Below are 18,334 nucleotides of genomic sequence, written 5' to 3' on the forward strand. Positions count from 1 at the left end.
TTCGCATTGCTTTTAATATTTCAAGGAAGACCTTTGTCTTACGCCTCTCGTTCGTTCTCGGTTAGATGTGTGCTCCGCAGAAAGTCACGACTGTCCCGAGGGCAGTTGGTTTACCGAGTGATTCTTTCTGAATAGACGGCACCAACAACGAATGAGTGATACCTGATAGCTAGAATGAGTGACCGACCATCCGTAGAAATAAAGCAAACAGCTAGCCTACTTCGTTTGTGTTCTCTACGCTTGAGTGACAGCCACGTGAAAGTCTCCAGTCGTGTTTCGTGGCGGGCCGGAAAAGCTCGTCGGTGATATTGATTTCCCATTGATTACATAAAAAGTACACATCAGAAAAAATAGCACAAAATGAGAAGCGAGAAGCGAAGAGATGAAGTGATTTTAATTGTCTCTGCTGTCGGCTCTAGCATCCATCAAATCTGATGGTTGTTGGTGCCCCGTGGGAAAAGCGAGACGTGCGACGACCGGCACCGTGGGAAGTTGAAAACCTATTACGACAAAATTTCCACTGGTGTTGAGTGACGCGTTCATTAAGGAAAAATATCAAAAAAAGAGAATCGAGAGAACGAGAAGAGGATTGACGGGAAGTGTGTTCGTTTAAAAGTTGAAACAGATGATCGATGGCCAGCCAAGTGGACGTGAACAACGTGGCGCCTATTTTGACTTTGCATATATGTAACGGAATGTGGAAAAGACAGTTTTAATAGGTAAGTTGGAAAAAATGTGAAATGAATAAAGCTGAACAAAATTTGTATTCAAATTCAATATTCAAATTACTCAAATCTCTTTAAAAATTTAAAAACGTCTACTAGATGGCTTCACTGAGATTTAGTAGACATTATTTAGGATAACTTCCGGAGTAATACGCATTATCGGGGGAAAATGCCCTCACGGTTTTTCATTATATAAATGAAGTTATCTTCAGATGCAAGCAAACTAGACGCAGAATTCAGCCGGTCAAGTCCCATAATAAACATAATAGTCGAATTAAAAGCGTGGAAAACGATGATTTTCATCATTCGGAAAGATCTTAGGAAAGATTGTCTGATTGTTATTTTAAGCGAACGGAATTTAAGCTAGTGCACCTTTCAAAGCCGCCGTAAATAGTTAGATGGAGCCTCCTGGTATTCCATTAGAACTCAAAGCGGGAAATGCCAGAGGTCATTTTGCCCCACCTCAAGGTGCGTTTTGGCCCTGACAATTTTTCAGTACCTAAACCGTAACACTTTTTTCAACTGTTTATTTCATTCTGTAAATTTGATAACACGCGGTCCAAAGTAGGCGTCTCTTAGATAAAGTAGTAAACTATCTTTCAAAACGCAAGTAAAATTACCTTACTCTTCGTTATTTAACCACGTTTACTTAGGAGACCGCACCTCCCCTTACTCAGCTGTATTCATATGGCCTAATGTTTCTATCAATGTGGCAAAATAAAATTACTGTAGTTCAAAACATCACTTACCAAACATTTCCAACTTTTAATAGAAGTATAAATAAACTACAAAGCTCTCCTGAATAAGGATTTACTCAGTTCTGAAGTTTACTTTGGTTACTATGTTTTCTAGTTCAGTCCTCAAAAGCTTATGAATGCCGTTTGATGATTCTACCACCCATGGCTGTCTTTTTAATTTTAAGTTACAACAAGTTTTATAAGCGTGCGTCCATTTCGAACTCTTGTCATACCGCTGGAGCAAAAGTTCGAATCTATTGTTTGTCTGTTTTGCCTAACCGTAACACAATATTTTGACACTTTACTAATAGAAATACGTAAAACCAATTAACATTTGATGTTTAATGGCTAGTATGCAGATCGCAAGCAATTTGTTGGCCTATCTCGATGCGTGGAAAATTCAGGCAACCAATCGCTCAAGAAATGAGCAAGCGGCGCTTTATTCCTAAATAATCCTAAGCTGAAACGGCTTCGTGGTCGTGCGGCTAAGGTCACCAAGCCTTTAGTCGCATCGTGCTAAGGAGCGCGGGTTCGATTCCCGCCGCAGCTGTCAGGAAAAGTTTTCAGCTGTGCCACTGGGCGTTGCATGCTAGTCCGTTGTCTAGTGCTTCCTTCAAAGAGCAAAAATAGCTCACTGGAAGCATTAAACGTGTCTGTGTCTTTAAATTGTCAATTGTCAAATTTCTTAACTTCATAGTAACGGAAAAATAATGCACCGAACGAAAATTACTTGAGCGATTCCGTTTGTAGTGCATACCTCGCATAATGTGGAATGTGCTTTAAAGCTCTTTAAATGTGCTTTAAATTTTACCCAAAAATTAGGGTTATAATTAATCTTACCTAAAATTAGTAGTTTTTCGCCAAAACCAGATAAAACAGAAACTTCGACGGGCTTGGTGGTCTAGTGGCTACCGCTTCTGATTCATATGCAGAAGGTTATGGGTTCAATCCCTGGCCCGTCCCTTTAATCCTACTTTGTATCTTTCTATCCACTTTCTCTCTCTCTCTCTCTCTTCTCCACATATACTACTCATGTATATTCATATGTTCATAGCCATCGCTAGAACCAGAAACGAATTGGAAAAAAAGTCGTTTCCCTCCCTTCCATCTTCCACACAGCACAGCACAGTGTATATAACGCCTACAAGTTATACAACCAAAGCGTGCTGTGCCGCTTGACCTTATTCACCTTATTCACCACACAATGTATCACCTTACGAACACTATAAATAACCCCCAATCCATGGATCGTATCACCGACCCAACGGTGACTCCCAGATCTCCCATCCTTTCCATCTAACAAATACCCCAGTCCGTGCTGATTGTGGGGATGCAGAGGTGATCTCGGTCTTTACACTGAAAGGCGGCTTGCAGTAATGACAAGCACAAAAATGTTTTTAAATTTACCATGGCAAAAAATGATCATCGACCCACCAACGCTTCTTGTGTGCGTTTTGTTCCTTCTCACATCAACCGGTTCGATAGCCGAGTGGTAGCGTGCGAGCCTGGTGATGTCAAGGTTCTTGGTTCGAATCCGGTTGCCAACAGAGACTTTTTTAACTTGAAAATTGAGTCCATGGTAAAATTGAAAACATAATTCTGTTGAATTGAAACGAAAATCAGTCTGCACAAATTTAGTGGCGTTGTGTATTTAAATTGACCCTCAGAATAGTAATTTTCACCGCAAGCCGCCGTTCAGTGTAGTAGCAACAACCAGCACACTCTAACATTCCTTTCCCTTCCCAACTGACTATAAGGACGTGGCCGGCGCCGTTATTGATCCAAAATGTATGAGCTGCTTAAATTGCACTTTGAGAATAAGTGGAGTGTCCCAGCCCTTATTCATTTGGATCTCAGTGCAATTTGAACCAGCTCAGATCAATCACGGAGTAGCAACCATTGACATGTATAGTCAGATTTGATCGTTTTTTTTTATCGAAAACCAGATAAAACAGAAACTTCGTTCGGTTTATCTCACTAGTTTCTTCATTTTTAGAAATAATATGTACATGTTGAAGAATTTAAGGTTTTTACCTGAAATTGCCACATGACTCGCTCCACAATTTGAACTTTTGCCCCACTGCCCATAACTGCATAATTGTAACATTTGCGTGTTTTGCTGGTATTGAGTTAATATCGGGGATTACCATCAAATCACTAGTACTTTCGACTACTTGAATAAAAATTTCAAGTTTGTTCTAGGATTTATCGAAAAAATACCAAGTCATTTTGTCGCATTGACCAATGTAACCGCATTACAGTCACACTGGAAAAATAGACTGGGTTTAAAGCATCTCATCAATTATATTCAGGTCTAAATTATTTTCTGATAATTCGTCTAGCATGTAAGGTGTGCTGTCGAAAATTTTATTGATTAACGATTGATTACGAATTTATGAGAAATTTTTAAAATTCAGGTTCGTTTCCATACTAATAAAAGTTGAATCTTTGGGCTCCATTTTCTCCAATGCCTACTTTTGTCGAATGTTACTTTTATGCGATTATGGGCAGCCAGTATGTGTGAAATATGTTTACCAAATCTGTTTTGCAAAAAGCTATAGAGTAAAGTAAAGCAAAAGTTCGAGTGGGGCATGAGTTTTTTCCATTGTTTTTGAGCTCAATTCAAATTATTTCTTTCTGGTGTCAAAATTGTTCGAAGCCTTTTTGAATAAGAATCTTTCACTCCAAAAAATACGAATATTGATCAATATTTCTTACAGATGCATTAGCATGTATCACTTTTTTTTAATATAGATTTGGAAATCATATTTTACACATGATGGGCCAAAAGTTCCTCCAGATATTAATTTAGGAACTCCTACAGGATATTTTCGGGGATTCCTACAGAGATTTCTTCCGGCATTCTCTCATTGATTTCTCATATGAATCCTTTTAGGCATGGTTTCCCAAACTGTGGGTCGTCAATCTTCATCCAGGGGGTCGCGAGGGACAGTAGAATATTTTACTGTAACAAACAACAAATGGAGACATTTCTATGGTGGGTCGCGAAAGGTACGTCTGCTGGTCACGCACCTGAAAGTTTGGGGACCTATGTTTTAGGGTTTAACCCGAGATTTCTTTAGAAATTTCTCCTGAGTTTCCGTTTAAGATCCCTCCATATACTCTATCAGGGATTTCTCTTTGGATTTCTTCGTTGATTTCTCTCAAGATTTATTTAAATGATTTTTCGAAGATTTCCCTTGGGATTCGTTCAGGGATTTATGCATTGATCTTTCCCGGGTTTTCTTCAAGAATTTCTCCAAGAATTGGTGAACGATTCCTCCAGCAGTATTTTTCCGGAACTCCGTTAGCATTTATGTTCGAAATTTCTTCATTTCATCCTTCCGAGATTCCGAATATTCCTTAGACTGAATCAACAATTCCTACAGCATTCTTCCTGGATTCCTTTTTCAAGATTTCTTCATAGGTTTCTGCCAAGTTTTCTCTGGATATTCCTTCCAAGACTCATTCAGGAATTCTCTCATGGGTTTTTCCCGGGATTCCTTTAGGGGTTTCTCCTGGGATCCCTTCATTGATTTCTATACTTCTGTCAGGATTTCTACAGAGATTTATCCCGCGATTTTCTCTTTGCCCAGGATTGTTTCGGGAATTTCTCCCGAGATTCTTTTAGGGAAACCTTCTGAGATTCTTTATTAATTTCTCCTGGGATTCTTTCGAGATTCCTTCATCGAGTCCTCTTGGTAGTCCTTCCAGGGTTCTTTCGAGATTCCTCCTGGAAGTTGTCCCAGTATTCCTCCCAGATTTTTTTCCGGATTTTTTTCCTCTTTTTTGGGACATAGTACTACTGTGACCATCAATTTGATCTATTATGTTGTTATCCTCTTTATTTTTGCCGTACTCAAAGAATTCATCACTATGGAGAAATGATTGTTCTTTCAGCTATGAGCTTTTTTACGAGACGTTTCGGATCAGCTGATCGCTCATTTCATGAATGAAAATTTGACTGGAGGTCGCGTCCAAGCCCGTGAGTGTGAATATCAATATCAACACTGTTGTCGTTTCGTAAAATAGACTATTGACGTGTTTTCCCGGGATTTATCCTACTAGGATTTCTTCTTTATCCTGGTATACTCTAAATAAAATTCCTGGGATCCCTTCGAGAGTTTTTCCGAGGGAATGGGTGGAAAAATTGCGAAAAAAAAATCCACATAGTTCTTGTGGGGTTTGAATTCACGTATCCCCAAGTTCGCTAGACAGGGTGCGTTAATCAACTTCGCCACAGAACAGGTAACCCAAGCAGCACCTGCAACAGCATTAAAATGTGACTTTCTCTGCTTTGGTCCTAATGAGTTACACAAACAGCACACGCAACTTCCATCTTATCGGTTGAGTTGCATTCGAGCTCCGAATTTCGTTTGGCTTTGTTTCATAGAAATCACAAATTATCCCGTGTTTAACATCGATTCGTAAAGGCGGTGCTTACACATGTATTTATTACAAGGGACAATACAGTCAACTTGCATTGATGTGGTGGGCAACAGACATGAATCATCTAACTCTGGTTTGTTTGTTCAGATTAGGTTCCAAATGTTTTGCGGAAATTTTTGACAAAGATGTTGCAGCTAAGTCACATGTTGCTTCAGTAGCTTTTATGGTGTGTTGAGCAGCAATTCTCTCGCAGTGCTTCTGGTGCAGTGTGTAAGGTGAGTAGTGAATATTCCTGGCTTCTATGGCTCGAGTCTGAACAAAATATTTTCTCCATTTTTTTTATCATTCCTTCTCGTTCAAGTTGCATAACAATTCAGAATCTGCTTTCCTTGGATTTCAAATACGAAACAATTGTGCTCTGGCATCCGTAATACGGACAGTGAATAGATTGCTTAAAACAGCAATTGTTATTCGTCATTTGGAAGAACTACTCATTAACTTACGATTTCTAACTTTGACTGTCCAGATAAATCGGAAATAAAAAATATACGACGGATAAAACTTTGTCATGTTTTACGGTTTTTGTTCACTTTTGGTTCAACTTGTTGAGGTTGAACTCATATGCAACGTAAGCAAAAGTTTGTTTGCACACATACAAGTATAAGTAATGGTTCAATTATTGAAAGTGCTCGGATGTAAATACCAATTTTTTGCAGCAACTGTTATCTTTGCAGCAGCTCAATCTGTAAATTCAATGTTTATTATTAATTGCACAATGCTATCTTAGTTTTATAATACTTACAATATTTGGTATCGAATTCCTCTTACAAGCTACAACTCAGTGTCCTCATCTCTCTCTTTAGCAAGAAGAAAGTAGTATGCCGACAATATGTAAACCTTAAACATATGTATACAAATCGACAATGATTTTTCATAAGGGCCTAACTGACTTGATCGATTTCTCTTCGTCGACTCTCTCTTTCGCTAATAACTTGATCAAAACTAACAATATCATTATTCTTTTTGTTTGTATAGCAACATGTAGTCGTCTTCTTTGCATTTCAACCAAAAAATCTTTGGAAAACTCAATACACATTCTGTGATAACACAAAGAGAGGATCGATGAAGAGAACTCGAAAATGTATGTTAGGCCCAAATGAAAAATCAGTATAAAAATAAACTAATCCATTTTACGTACCTTACGTCTAAATCCAACTACTTCTAAATCCGAATAATTTGAAATGCTTAAATGCAATATTATTTCCTGGCGGTATTATTTTGCGCTGTTTTTGTTGTGACGTTCTTCGTCACATTCGCCTTGATGTAGATTCGGTGCTGTCACCTACATCAAACTGGATTGTTGGCCAGCTTGTTGACATATATTTACCATTCGGTTTCTGACCTTCCGTTGGAGCGGCCGTGCTGTATAGCGGTGTCGTAACAGAAAGAATTTACATCATATAAAACAAAGACTAAGCAGATGAATAAAAAATATACAAAATTGTTACCGCTCAAAAGCATAATTGGGCTGGTACGTCACGAAGGGATATAGCCGATGTGGTTAGCGCACGGGTCTTCAGCAAGACCAGGGTTAGGGTTCGATTTGCAAGGCTGATACAGGTGGCGCGGATTTTGCGTTTTTCGCGGTTTTTGCGTTTCGCGCGTTTTTACTAATTTTGGAGCGGATTTTGCGGAAATGGTTTATAAATGTACTTACATCAAACATTTGGACACGGAGCTCAACACAATTAGAAAAAAAAGAACATTTTCAAATTAGAGTTATGGAATTTTGTATTTGAACAAAAACAATGTGACAGTTCTCAAGTCTATCGTTGCCCAAAATGCAGGTATTCCACAGCTTACTGCCAGCATTTGCTGCCAGCTACTATAGAAATTTTATAGCATGTATCTTTTCCGTTACACGAAATAATTCACACAACGTAGGGTAGATAAGCGATGTAATTGAATAAAGTTTAGTTTAGTCGAATCCAAACCGTCGAAGAATAAAGTTTCAAGTTTTAAAGTGCAAAGTCAAGTTGTTTGGTGAATCCACTGATACCGAGTGACCCCAGTGGTGATAGTGTCCACCCCATCCGTTCAGTGACCCCGAAATCCGCCCTATCACAATGTTTATACACAGATAAAAATAATGAGATTTACATGTCATGTAAACTTCATTTTAGTCATGTAAACTTAGTGTTATGATGGTTGACATGATATATCATCCCAAGTAGCAAAACTAATTTTATAATGCTTTTGAAGTATTCTTCAACACCTGTTCTTTAAAACCATGCATAAACCAAATTTCTCTGCGAAACGACATCAACTCAACCATAAACCCGCCATAAGACCAAAGAGGCCCATCCTAAGATGCACTTGGAGAGTTGTTTTTAAATTTCTCTTAAAACTTGTTGTACTTCCCAAGTTGTCCTCAAGGCGAATTGCTCTCTCCTTGTAGAATTCTTCAAGTGCACGATAAAACGATAATAAATTTGTCAGTGTTGTTGCTGATGCAGCTTTTATGTCGACAGAAAAGTTTGATGAATTAAATTGAAATTAAAAAACACAATGAAAATGACACATTATTGTTATCTGGATTAATTTATTACACAAATTGGAAATATTTCCGTGGTGTAACAAGGATGCCAAATGCCAAGCAAAATTCATCGTATATATGTTGAAAGATACTTCCAAAAATTGCAACGCGCTACCATTTTAACGCGCTGATAAAATATTTAAAAATATTATTCCTGGTCATGCGAACATTGCTCAAGAGTTTTCTCAACATGGCGCCATTGAAATCTAGGCCGGTGGTCGGTCCATCATCGATGGTTTTAATCAACATCACCATAAGATCGTCTCAAATTTCTTTCAACTCATGCCAGAGCTAAAAGCATAACTCAAGAATACTAGGATTTATAACGTTCTCAATGCAGCCTGGTTGGCCTCCATCAAGAACGTCTTAAATTTATTTCATCTTATGAAAGGGTATGAAGTATTACTCAAGAGTACTCAGGTTTATAACGTTCTTGATGTAGGTTTATGCAAACTCCGCCGAGAACGTCATAAATCATGTACGCCAAATTGTAAACAAACAATAAATTATCGCACCGCGGTGGATTTTGTGAATCTCGTCCGATGAATTTAATTATCAGCCCGGTACCGTTGCCAACCAGGCAGACCTTTTCCGATAACCGGCCTTGATGCGGTGCAGTGCATCATTCCTCCGGTCAGCACTTCCAACAGGTAAGTAGTTGTTGATTTTGAAGATCGATGATTGGAACCCCGATTGCACGGGAATCGGCGTCCTGGATTACCATACCCACCTCATTTCGGATGCTGCAACCGGAGGAACTTGGCACTGCACCGCGTCGTGGTTGGGTTTCCGGGTAGGTGTTCTTGATAGGCAGCAATAATGGAACGATGAGAATCAAAATCTGATGCTTGAGTTTTTTCTTGTATTTTTCATGTACCAAACTGTTCTTATGCGAGAACAGTTGCTCTTGATCAAGAACGGATGATTGAAGATAACTACAAAAACCTTATAAAACTGAAAATAAGTTCAACAGTTCTTGTTGTGTTTATGGTTTTATGAACTGAACCTCAAGTATTCTTGGAGGTGTTTTTAAAACCACATATTGACGAAGAATTGTTTTGCTCAGTTAAAACTCCGATAAGATCAACTAGAATATGCAATGTTCCGATAAAACTATCATAAAAACAAATAAAACCAAATAGAATTGAGATTGTTACTTGGGATGTAAATTTGTGTTATATGTCATGTAAAGTCTCAGAGTCATGCTGAATTACATGACATATAATGGAAGTTTACATGATATTTCATGAACTTTACACAAAATGTCATGTAAACTTCTAAGATATCCCACGCTCCAATCATGTGCATCATATGTCACAGAATTTTACACTCTTTTTTCGATCTGTGTAGTCAATAGCGTGGAGTGCTAGATAAATAGTATCGCACTAGGAGCTCAATATGTCAAAACTTAGAAGATCATATTCTGTTAAACTCTTGAAGTCATTACTATCTTGACCCTGCTCTGCAAGCACAGTTATTGAAGGGTTTCTTGGTAGAATTTTTGGATGATTTTTTTTTGCAGAATAAGTGAAGAAATCGTTGAAGCTCTTGGATTCTTAAGACTGAGGAAATTCTTGCTGATATCTTCACTGAATTTCCAAGGATGTGGTGTGGCTAGAAACACTTATCATAGATTTCTGATGAATTGATACTTTTTTGCATATCTTTTGCCTTAATGTTTAGAAAAGTTGCCAGATGTATTCAGGAAATGTTTCCTTTTTCATAAATATTTTCCTTAGGAATACAATTTATTGATGATGTAATCAATAAATTGCACTAGTAATTAGTGCTAATATTGCTCCTCGTATTACTGTGAATATTCAACAAAATAAGTTTCTGTAGCAAGTAATCCATGAATTTCTCAAAAAGCTTTTTTTCGGTGTTTTGGGACTTAGGTCAGATTTCTTTTCAGGATTTCTACCATAATGTTGGTTATAAATGAAATTATTTCAGAAGTTTCGCCTAGAAAGCTCCTTTTTTGGGACTGCTTCAGGGAACAGGAACTTCCATTTTCGTAAAATAGTACTACTTGCGTGCGCAGCCTTTTCTTTTATCTCGCTCGTTCATTTTGTTGAACGCAAGAAAGAGCGAGATAAAAGAGGGGGCAAAGTGCCCCCTCTATTATCTGTTTCTTTCGCGTGTTTGTTTACGAGAGTGAGTGAGAAAAAAGAAAAAGCTGCACACGCTAGAGGTAGACACCTTGATTGATAAGCAATCAAAAAACTATTGATACAAAACTTTCTATTCTAATTAAAAAAGCTAGTCTCAGTGAAAAAGTCTCAATAATTATCTAGGGGAATCTGCAGTACATAATATCTGGTAGAACACATAGATGATCATAGAGCACATCAAGACACGTTTTCCACATTTTCAGAAACTGAAATGCAAGAGGAATTAAAAGTTGCACCCCATGACCCATATTCTGCCTCTACTCTTTAAAACTACACGGGGAAAATAGATTTCATTGCGCTTTAACTTACTGCCTGGCTCCGTAATAACCCAAGCAAAAAAGCTGCAACCTAAAAACAGAAGCTCAAAAGAAAGCAATCATCGTCATCACAGTCAGGAAAAGTAAACGACGACGGATTTACTTTGACGGAGCTTAAATAGCACAGCACTTCTCCTTTCACGGATAGTTTGGCACACAAGGTCAGCTTATGTTCTATGTACATACTACTTCCATGTTGTTGTTGTGATTACCCCATCACCATCAGAGCAGAGCCTGGTGCAGCAGGTGAACCAACAGCTCTGAAAGGGAATCTCAAAGTAAGAGAAGCGGGTTTAAGCGCTTGTCTGGGCTTGATAGTGTACACGTACAGGCACATATTGTGTACAAGCTTACTTGGAGAGCAACCGGGATGAGGTTGCACCAGTGATGCTCTGCATTTTAATTTCGATCTAGATATATGTAGGGTGGCACTTCCGTATAGATTCTGTTTCTGAAATTTTAATTATATTTCATAATTTATGATAGTTTCGTCTGCTGCTAATTCAGGTACTCCTCATCCAATTGATTTCAAATAACTATCACCGGAACCACCTACTGATTATGATTCTTAGTCCAATTAAATTGTTATCGTGCACCTACGAGATCGTACAGGGGATAGACAAAATGACCGGGACAGGCAAAATTATCACTTTCCAAAAAAATGTTCAACTAGCTGTAACTTTTCGAAAAGTGCATCAAATATTCTCAATTTTTTACTGTAAGTTCTTCAACTAGTTGTGTATCAGTGAACAAAATTTGGAAAAGATCGGACAATTTTTCACGAAGTTATAAAGATTTTTGAAAAAGACCAAATTTTCCGATAGACAACTTTGAGCTGTTATATCTCCGGATTCAATTAACCGATTGCAATGAAATTTTGACAATTCATGACTTATATAATGAACTCTGGAAAACATTTGACATAACTTGAAATTTTCAACAAGCGAAAAAGTTATAACGATTTTATTTTTTTCACGATTTTTTAGTAAATTGGTCTATTTTTAATATGCATCCCATAACTTTTTCAACTTATTGGCGGCTATGTTGTTACTTTCCTTCAAAACGCATTTATATATGAGTCAATTAGAGGGAAACTAAATGAACTATAATTTGCATCTTGAATTTTGAAACGATGTTGATGTTTTGGATAATTTGGTGTTTTATTAGAAAAATAATCTAATCGTTATAATTTTCTTCCGTGTTAAGAATATTAAGTTAAGTCAATGGTTTTTCATAGCTCATTATATAAGTCTTAAATGGTCAAAATTTCATTGCATTCGGTTCATTGAATCCGGACATATAACAGCTCAAAGTTGGCTATCGGATAATTTTACCTTTTCCAAAAATCTTTATAACTTCGTGAAGAATTGTCCGATCTTTTCCAAATTTTGTCCACAGATACACAACTAGTTGAAGAACTTACAGTAAAAATTTGAGACTATTTGATGTACTTTTCGAAAAGTTACAACTCGTTGAACATTTTTTGAAAAGTGAAAATTTTGCCTGTCCCGATCATTTTGTCTATCCCCTGTACGTGTGAAAATGTAGACTTAGTCGTATGGACATCTCGATGTCTATTCCAATGGTTTTGGCGGTTGATTCAATATGCATACAATACATTTACATCAACATTTCCTTTTTTCGCACAACAACACAATTAGGATAACACAACATTAACAATAGTACGCTACATTACTCGGATTGTGACTGCCACTCTCCATCCTCGGTCACTCCCAATACTCGCCAGGTCATGCTCCACCTGGTCCACCCTTCGTGCTCTCTGCGCTCTACATTTTCTTGTGCCAACCGGATCAGTAGCGAACACCAGTTATGCAGGGTTGTTATACAGCATTCTTGCAACATTCCCTGCCCACTGTATCCTTCCGGCTTTGGCCACTTTTTGAATGCTGGGTTCGCTGTAGAGTGCAGCAAGCTCGTGGTTCATCCTTCTCCGCCACACATCGTTCTCCTGCACACCCCCGAAGATCGTCCTTAGCACGCGTCGCTCAAAAACTCCGAGTGCTTGCAGGCCTTCCTCAAGCATAGCCCATGCCTCGTGTCCACCGGTTTTATTAGGGTTTTGTACATGGTGCATTTGGTGCGTGGGTGTATCTTTTTAGACCGCATCTTCTTCCGAAGTCCGTAGTAGGCCCCACTTCAAATGATGATGCGCCTTCGGATTTCACGACTCACATTTTTGTCTGACGTCAGTAAGGATCCGAAGTAGACAACTTCTTCCACCACCTCGAAAATATCCCCGTCTATCGTAACATTACTGCCCAGTCGGATCCGGTCGTGTTTGGTTCCGCCTTACTAGTATGTTCATTGTTTTTGAGCTGAGGTATTCACCACTAGGTCGGACTTTGCTGCTTCTCTTCCAAAACCGCTCTGCACAGCTCGTCGAAAGAATCGTTTCGTCGACTCTGTTCTACGTCGGTATTGAAAATTGTATGTAACTCAATAATACTATACCAAAGAAGCAATTTCAGAATTATTTTCAAAATTTGATTTTATATCAATCAACAATTGCGAAATTTGCAATATTCCAACTATTGTCGGAAAAACTGCGCTCTGATTGCTCTGCCAGCTGCTGGTGGCTCCTCCTGGAAGCAACTCGACATGAAGGTAGCGCGCCGCGCGTCAACTCATGTCTAATGGAATCAATTTCGAACGAAATTACTTTCGACATCAAACACGGGCGCACAATAATGGCTACCGAGTAAATAAACAATCGCCTGACTGCGCGTTTGGTCTCTCACAGCAGCTCGCTTACCTTTTCCACACCTGGGGGCTGGTCCACGCTTGTGCTCCCGAACTCCCACTCACTATACCAGCCTACCACCTATCTGCTACACCAACAGCAGCGCGCAGGTGGATGCGGGGGATCGTTGTTGTGTTGACAGCCCCAGCACGCGGAGTCGACAACAACAATGGTTCCATTTTGAGCGATAAATTCAATTAACGAGAACCGTAATCGATGGTGCTTCATTGGAGATTAGTTCTTGATCTCGGATTGGCTTTCGATGGCGCTTACCGACGACGGTGATTCGATTTTGCTCTCTCGATTATATAATTGATTGTTTTAATTTAGAAAAAAAAAACAGTTATGTGGCACGCGCCGATTTATTTTCATCCGGAACTCCAAAAAGGTGCTGTCCACTTTTCGTTATAAATTGCTTCGCATATCTGTTAAACATAGCTGGCCCGAATTTGCCTAAATCCGATGAAAGCTTTAATTTTAAAATAATACCTTCTGAGATTACTTCAGGAGTTCCTAGGTATTCCTGGAAATTCTAGCTACTTTACCCGGGATTTGTGTCGGGATTTCTCCAGGAGTTCTCTCGGGGATTGCTTCAGGAATTTGTTCCGAGATTCCTTCAGAAACTTCTTTCCAAAAATCTGACAGGGATTCCTTCATAAGTTCCTCCTAGGTATTCATCAGGAATTCTTTATGACATCCTTCCAGGAATCCTACAAAGATTTCTTTCAGGGTTTACCAAAAACTTCTTCGGATGTTTTCCTAGAGCTCCTTCCGGGATTCTATCAGGAACTACTTCTGGAATTGCTTCAAGAATTTCTTCCGGGATTCCTCGTGTGGCTTCGTGGTCGTGCGGCTAGTGTCACCCAGCATTTAGTCGCATTGTGCTAAGTAGCGTGGGTTCGATTCCCGCTGCAGTTGTCAGGAAAAGTTTTCGGCTGTGCCACTGGGTGTTGCATGACAGTCCATTGTCAAGTGTCGTGTTTCCTTCAAAGAGTTAAAAGCTCACTGAAAGCATTGCATGTGATCGTTTCTTTAATTCCACCGGGAACTTCTTCAGGGATTCCTCCAGGAATTACTTCCAGGATTCTTTCGGGAGCTCCTTCCGGATTCCTCCGGGATTTTTTTTTCTGGACTTCTGTCAGTAATTGTATCTGGATTTTTTTTAGGAACTCCTTCGTGGATTTCTTCAGAAACTTCTACCGGGATTCTTTTTGAAACTCTCTCTGAAATTCCACTTGGCACTTATTCTGGGAAGTTCTGCTGAAATTCTTTCAGAAACTGCTTCCATGATTTCTTCAGGAACTCTTTCCAGGATTCATCTAGAAACTCTTTTCTGGTTTCCTCCAAGAGTTTCGTTTGGAATTCCTGCAGATCCTTCTGGAATTTCTCTGGAAGTTCAATTCGAAATTCTTTCAGATGTTTCTAGTAGAAATCCTTTAGGAGTTTATAAGGGAGTAATTTCTCCTGCAGTTTTTGTTTATAGAATTCCTTGTGAAGTTCATACAGGATTTCCTTGAGAAAATACTCCAGCATTCTGATTTTCTTCAGAAGCTATTAGCAAAATTTCGGATGGAATTTCTGGAGGAACTCGGAACTCGGAAATCTCGGAAGAAATCCAATGAAGTCCCAGAAGGAATCTCATAAGAAGCTCCTGGAAGGACCTAAGAGGGTACCCAAAAAGAATCTCAGATATAGTCGCCTGAGGAATCACAGAAGGAAACCTAGAGGGATCCTAGAAAAGAAAAATGTAGAGAAACCGCGAAAATAATTCCTGGAAGAATCTCAGAAAAAATGCTGAACGAGCCTTGGAAGGACTAATCATAGGAGGATCTCGGAAATAATTTTCAAAAAATCCAGGAACACTTTAAATCTCAGAAGGTACTCCTCATGCAAACCAGGAAATAATCTCAGGAAGAATCCTGTTAGTACTTTCTAGAAGAATCCTAGTAAGAGCTCTTAAAAGATTCTCAGCCGAAACCTCAAAAGAAGCTTCTGGAAGAACTCCAGAGGGAACTTCGGAAGGAATCCTAAGTAAACCCCCGGAAGAATCTCATCAAGAAGTCCCTCAAGAAACTCCTGGTGGAGTCCTGGAACAAATTTGGGGAGAAATCGCGAAAGATTCCTGGGATTCCTATGGAATCACAAAAAGAGCTCCTGGAGGGGTGCCATCCCGTCATCAAGTCAAATAAACACACTTTCCCACGTTTGTGAACCCCATATTTTGAATTAAATCAAACCATCCATGGCTGGCGAAATTGTTCTAAGCCCGAAAGCTGATGATTCTTTTTTAAATACAGATCGTAAACAACAAGGCCACGAAACGTCAAAGACTTAGAAAAAATATCTTAGCAACCGCGGCTTGCAGTGCCCTGATATTCTTTGAATACACCTTTTAATATCAGAGCCTGCAATATCGATTTCTCACTTTCTTGAATGTCTCCCTAGGTTAGCCAGGGTTAGCCAGGGTTAGCCAAACGACCCACTTCTTCCTTGCCTTTCACTCCACAGTTCTGAAACCCAGCAGTACAGTCTATTTTACGAAACGACAACAGTGTTGATATTGATATTAACACTCACGGGCTTGGGCGCAACCTCATGTCAAATTTTCATTCATGAAATGAGCGATCAGCTGATCCGAAATGTCTCGTAAAATGGCTCATATTGTATTAGGAGGGGTTGGTTTCAATTGCTTGTATCCAAGCGTCTGACAGTGCAAGGAGTCCGAGAGTATGATTGTAGGACACGTTGGGTCGTTCATGCTTCTTAGTGCTAAAATATGGCTGTATCCTCAACAGAAAAGACAGAACACTGATTAGATACCTAATCGACCAGAAACACTGAGGGAAGCACTTTAGACTACTATACCAACCTACTTTATCATTGAGCCGTGAACCATCCTTGAAGATCTTTTGGTATGTGGAGTACTTGGTTTCGAGTTGACTGTGTCGAATTGCAGGGACGTTGTTTATGGAATCACCGGCACAAACCAGCCGCTACATCAGGGGTTCCCAACCTTTTTGAGGTGGCGACCCCCTTTAAGTATTGTCAAAACATCTGGGGCCCAATGAAAATTTTTAGAAAAAAATATGAGTAAAATTAACGAAACCGAGTTTTTTGGGTACTGTGACGTAGCCAGAAATTTACTGTGGGAAGGATTTTCGACGATCAATGATAGGTTTTTTTTTTATTCGACACTTACATATCGTAAACAATGATGTCATGTTCATTCAATTTGAGTCGTAGTTGAAAAATAGCGGCGCAGCCGAAATTTTTTTTTCTTTTGAAGGCGTTGTATACTGAAAATTTGTTCCTCAAATTGTGGCTTTTAAGGGCCGCGGTATACAAAATTGAAAATTTGTATAATTTGCACAAAATAGTACATATTTTTTTGGTAACATCGCGGCCCCCCAAGACTGGCTTCACGGCCCCCCAGGGGGCCGCGGACCACCATGAGGAACCCGTGCGCTACATCGACCGGTAACTCAATATATGAACCATGTTGATCCCACCTTTTTTAGTCGACTCGTTGGGCCGTATTTGCGAAATCCCGGCTTTGTCTCAAATGAAGACATTTATGCTGTCGCCATATGTTTTATCGACGAAACTAACGGTTTTTGATGCTGGTGCGATAGTTATGACTTGTTCGAATGTCAATTCTCCACTATCAGTTAGCGTGGTGAACGTTTTAATTTCAAAGTAAAAATGAAGTTTCCGTCATGACTCTTAACATGATGATGATGTCATTTTTTTGGGATGACCATGTCATGTAGAACTGTTGAAAATGCTTTGACATCCATGTACATAAGTGATATAGGCAAACAAAAGGAAACGGACTTTATTTTTGAAACGGCTAGGCTCAATGGATATAACAATAGTACAGTTAAGGCTATTGTCGATAAGAAAAGGATCTGAACAAGATGAGTTAAAAAGGGTTGCGGTGAACTTCGATGATAATATCACGAAAGCATTAATATCAAAAATTCTGAAACTTGGATATAGATTTAGTTTTCAGTAGCAGGAACTGTCAACTTAAGTCATTATTAGGATCAACAAAAGAGTGATTTAAACAAAGCGGGAGAACGCTTGAAATTCGATTCAAAGAACATATTGCAGAGGTTAAAAAAGCGGATTAAGATTTAGAAAAGTTTTTTTTTCGAATGAGTGTATTCAGTTTCGTACCTTTTAATTCCGCCCTACCTTTTGTAATCTTCCTCAGTGTCAGTTATCCACTGAAGAAGTCATCGCATTCACCCCGCTTATGATGATGATGATGATGATGATGATTGTGTACCCACCATCAGCGCAAGGATTACCTATGGCTGCAGAGTCATACCGGAACGGAATGATCTACCTGATGGTTTGTTGTAGCAGGGTAAGCTAAATTCACTGGAGACCTTCGGAAAACAACATGATAATTGTTATCTCGTGACAAAGTCTGGCCACCCCACGAACATTTGCCCGGAAACCAGTTCATTTAACTTCCTTAGGCTACCCCTCCGAAATCCCCATACATGTCATGTTCAAATATAAAAAGTAATAAGGAACGAACTCACCGGGTAATCCTGACCAGCTGGTTTTCTATGTTTGGCTTTGGTCTCAGCATGCAAACGGTCCAACCATATTAAATGTGCACTCGTT

General features: G+C 39.2%; 2 protein-coding genes across 5 annotated transcripts in view; one reads left to right on the forward strand and one right to left on the reverse strand.

The window, feature by feature from the left end:
- The window catches only part of LOC109423301 (endoplasmic reticulum metallopeptidase 1), a 59,568-nt gene that overhangs the window by 25,143 nt on the left and 16,091 nt on the right, over nucleotides 1-18,334 (reverse strand). The window lies entirely within an intron of this gene.
- Nucleotides 1-18,334, forward strand: part of LOC109423306 (uncharacterized) — a 764,938-nt gene that overhangs the window by 653 nt on the left and 745,951 nt on the right. The window lies entirely within an intron of this gene.

This window comes from Aedes albopictus, chromosome 2 (assembly GCF_035046485.1).
Source record: "Aedes albopictus strain Foshan chromosome 2, AalbF5, whole genome shotgun sequence".
In the NCBI taxonomy this organism is placed as follows: Eukaryota; Metazoa; Arthropoda; class Insecta; order Diptera; family Culicidae; genus Aedes; species Aedes albopictus.